At 38.2% G+C, this 4,747-nt stretch overlaps 1 pseudogene; it reads right to left on the bottom strand.

Moving 5' to 3' along the window:
• Positions 1-3,046: 3,046 nt before the first annotated feature.
• LOC126066860 (non-histone chromosomal protein HMG-14-like) lies at positions 3,047-3,509 on the bottom strand (annotated as a pseudogene).
• Positions 3,510-4,747: the final 1,238 nt, after the last annotated feature.

Genomic DNA, 4,747 nt, shown 5'->3' with positions numbered 1-4,747 from the left:
CCTATAGTATCTAACACTAATAATAGGCAATACTATAATATAAAATAATTATGATACATAATGGTGTTTTATTTTAATATTGCTGTTATTATTTTGATTTCCAGGAGTCCAACTCGCTTTTGCTGCAGAACCCATTATATTTACCATCCATATAAAGTAGAAAAATGGCAGCAAAGTGACACATGTCTTGTTAGAATGGAGTCAGGAGCACAATGAAGTTAATGATTAAGCTGATGATAGAAAGTGTCAAAATCTAGAATTCTTTATTTTATTATCTACTGAAGACACAAAAGCTGAAAGTAATCACTAAGTCCCAGATACATAAAACAAGTTAACTTATTTTGCTAAGCTGTATGTTTAACTACTCCTTGGAATTTTACAGCTCCTAATAGCCAACATTATTTGCTATAGTTGGTGCAGATATACATCAAACTAAGAATTTATGGGCAGTTTTCTTATAATTCGCTGTATAGTCACTTGTCATTTGCATTTCTATTTTGAGTGTCTTCATTAATGCTAACCTTTAAATTCAATGTCCTGTGTGGCTGTTTTCTGAGATACGTTTTCTTCTTCTTCTATCATTAATTTGAATATTTATGACTCTTTCTTTGTAACTTTCTTTCACATTATTTGGCTGTATATAGGTGACCTTGAATTTGTCAGATACCCTTAAATCTTATACAGAGTTTTGACTGTTTCTTTTTTTTACTGTGGGTTAGCTGCTTTTTGGCCTCAGTTTAGGAATGGGTACTAGTAAAGTAAAATGTAAGGGCTGCTCTGCTATGGATTCCCTTTGTGATTCTGGGTCAATCACTGTCCTGCCCAACTTCCTTCCACCCTCACAACTGAGTTGGTAATCAACAATCTTTTCTTCCCAGACTATTAGGTTCTGGGCTTTTTGTGATGTGTCATATGTTTCAATGGTTTATGCTATTTTTATTTCAGGAGAGGAGTAGTACTTATTGATCTTATAAGGGTGTTGTGAAAATTAATAAGTTAATGTTCACAAAGTACTTTGAAGATTAAAAGCCCAACATAAATGCTTATTATTGCTTTATACACACCAAGGGCCTAGCTGGCCAGGCAAATGTGTTTCCCAGAGATGAAAGGATTATGCAACATAGAAAATTGTGTTTTAGTACTGTAAGGTTGGCAAACAGGTTACTCAGGATTGCATGTGTGGGAATTAACTCTCACCAGAACATAAAATATCCCATCAAGGCCTGGAAAAATATAATTTGTTAGAACTACTATTGACTTCCAAAGGATCTAGGCCAAGATGACTATCACTTTATGATATTGAGTGTGATGATGAGGCTGACAAGTTTCTCAGGTAGGGATGAAAGAAAGAAGAAAGGTAGGCCCAGGACTCTGAGGAGCTAATACTACCTAAGAGCTCTCACAGCCCTGTTTGATGATAAGATGGGGTGCTGAGTGACTGGAATGACACATGGTCAATCTCAACACTCCCGAAAAAGCTTCAGCTAAGGTCATGGACATTAAACAGAATCTGTCCATCTGGAAATGCATATCGTAACCTTGAACACTGCTGGCGAAGTTTAAATTGATGCAGCCTTTCTGGAGAAGAAGTTCTAATAGATACCCAAAGTGTTAAAAGGATAGATATCTTTAAGCCAGCAATTCCCCTTCTAGGAAGTCTTCTGCTTTTTTCATAATTGGTATTTTAATGATTGATTTAAGGGTCAGTACAGAGTCATTATGAGCAATTTGTACCCAATTCTTAATGTACGTACCAGAAATCTAAAAAGCGTGTAGTTACAACTCTTTTCTATATTTCAGTGACTTTCCAGCTTTAAATTTCGAGGCAAATTTTCCTTAAGAGGGTATGAAGTACCAGTTATCTTCAATTGCTGGTAAGATGTTACATCATGTTGTTGTTAGCTGCCAAAGAGTTGGTTTGGACTCATAGCAACCCTATGAACAACAGAACAAAACACTGCCTGGTCCTGCGCCATCCTCACAATCATTGTAATGCTCGAGCCCATTGTTGCAGCCATTGTGTCAATCCATCGCATTGAGGGTCTCCTGTGTTTTCACTGACCCTCTACTTTCCCAAGCATGATGTACTTCCCCAGGGACTGGTCCCTCCTGATAACATGTTCAAAGTATGTGAGGTGAAGTCTCGCCATCCTTGCTTCTAAGGAGCATTCAGGCTGTACTTCTTCCAAGACAGATTTGTTTGTTCTTCTGGCAGTCCGTTGTATATTCAATATTCTTTGCCAACACCGTAATTCAAAGGCGTCAGTTCTTCTTTGGTCTTCCTTATTCGTTGTCCAGCTCTCACATGCATATGAGGCAATTGAAAACACCATGGCTTGAGTCAAGCGCACCTTAGTCCTTAAAGTGACATCTTTGCTTTTTTAATACTTTAAAGTGATCTTTTGCAGCACATTTGCCCAAAGCAATGTGTCATTTTATTTCTTGACTGCTGCTTCCATGGGCATTGATTGTGGATCCAAGTAAAATGAAATCCTTGACTTCAATCTTTTCTCTGTTTATCTTGATGTTGTTTATTGGTCTATTTGTGAGAATTTTGTTTTATGTTGAGGTATAATCCATGCTGAGGGCTACGGTCTTTGATCTTATTCAGTAAGTGCTTTAAGTCTCGCTAATACACAATTTAATATTACACACACCACACATTCAAATTTTCAAACCTTCACAGCACATAACAAATTTATTAGGAAAACTGGACTACCATGATCCAAGATGTTACAGAATACACACAGTTCTTACAGGGAGTGTCAAGAGAGGGAACAGTTTTCTTTAAGAAACAATTCTACTAAAAAACAACATGGAAATAGAAGTAATTTAAAATGTTCAAGACATATAAATGCATGACAGCAACTGCAAATTGCCATTAAGTATATTTCGTATTAGGGGATATAAAAAGTGCGCCCCCCCATGGAATGTCACATTAACACCAAAGACAGTCAAAGCCTCCCACAATTAGACATCACACTATTCTCTGGTTATACCAAAAAACCACCAACAAATGATTTCACCTCTTTAAGAAAATTTATACTTAAAAAATGGGATGAGGTGGGTTTTCCTCATTAAAAACGTTTCTAGAGCTAGTAAAAACCTTGCATTTACAAAATAGTTGATAAAAATCTTTCTCTGAATTGTACAAGAAGGAAGAAACAGGGTACCACTGATAAGACATGGTAGACCAACATTTGTCTCCTGCTTCATCAGAGGCTGGACACTCCTCATTTTTATTTCCCCCATTTTCTGAAGGTCAATCTTTAGTTTTTTGTTAGCCACTTCAGCGCGCTTTCCCTTTGCTCCCGTTTTCCCTTTTTGTTTGCACTTTTTTTTTGTCTGAAGATTTACCCTTTCCTGCTGGCTTTTTTGATTTCCTTTCCATTTTTGCCAGGAGCAGGTTTAGCTGACAACCTCGCGGATCACCTCTTGGGCTCCTCCTTCAGGGCCTCTTTGGCGGAGCTGACCTTCCTCCTGGCGATCTCAGCCGTGGGGAGGCGCATGCTGGGTGTTGCTGGCCGTGGCGCGCTGCGAGCCTTTGCGAAAGTGGGCTACTTGGTCACTGCGGCTTTGCCTGCCAGCCAAGCTGCTGGGATCCCTAGAGGAAGTTTTCTTTTGGAATATTTGTTTACTTTGATGTTAATACTTACAAAATTTAAACAATGTAAATGTGCAATAATAGGGGATTGCTGAAACAAATTATGGTTCAAGCATAAAATGGAATATTATAAAGCCATTAAAAATGAAAATCTAGACAGTTGTTTATTAACAAGAAAAGATTCAAAATAGAGTAAGTTTAAAAAAGCAGCTGATGAACATAATATAAATCATGATAAAGAGATTTTGGGGTACTTTTATTTTGTAGTCTTTGCTTATCCCTATTTTCTAATTTCTCTATACCAAGCATTTATCACTTTTATAATTAAAAAAAATTATTAAAAAAAAAGCTATATATTCCCATCAGCATTCATGAGGATAATAAGGCCGTAATAGTTTCTGAGAATGAATTAAAATAACTTGGTTTATCTCATAATTTATCAGGTTTCCTTTTGACCTCAATTTTCTTTGAAGTCTTAGGCTGCTTATTTTACCCCCGCTGGCCTCCATGACCAGCTCTGTCTGGGCTCATGATCACAACCCACCAGGACTTTTGCCTGAACCCGGCACTCCTCGCCTCCCACCCTAGCTGAGGTGGGAAGCATCCTGGATCTTCTCTGTGCCCACCACAAACACAATGTAGCTGTGTAGAGGAAGTAGTGCCTGGTGGGGGGGGGGGAGGGAACATTTGACCCATGGAAGACAGGACCTAGAGGATACAATTTTATCTCTTCTTAACCCAGATGCTGTGCCCTGAGATGCAGCAGCTCATGGGCCTCTCTGAAGACTCTAACACAACACTGAACAATCAGTAGCACTCTATACCCAAAGGCGGCCAGCTGTACAAAGCACCCTGTTACCGTCTCTCCCTTTCCTTCTCTGCCTCATTTCCCCTTTCCTGGACAAATAAAGTGGTGGCACCAAAGCTTTGTCTCCGCTTTGGTTTCTTGTGAGCACCAAGCTAAGATATGATTTGTGAGACACATAGATAGGAAAGCACTGGATTTCAAAGGTACCATTGCCATTGAAGATCTAGATATTCAAACAACCAATTAAATTTAAGGTAATAATAGCTAGTATTTACTAAATAATTTCTATGTGCCAGATACTAGACATTGTATAATTTTAATTCCCATAACAACAT

This window comes from Elephas maximus, chromosome 2 (assembly GCF_024166365.1).
Source record: "Elephas maximus indicus isolate mEleMax1 chromosome 2, mEleMax1 primary haplotype, whole genome shotgun sequence".
Lineage (NCBI taxonomy): Eukaryota > Metazoa > Chordata > Mammalia > Proboscidea > Elephantidae > Elephas > Elephas maximus.
This window is presented reverse-complemented; position numbering and strand designations above follow the sequence as displayed.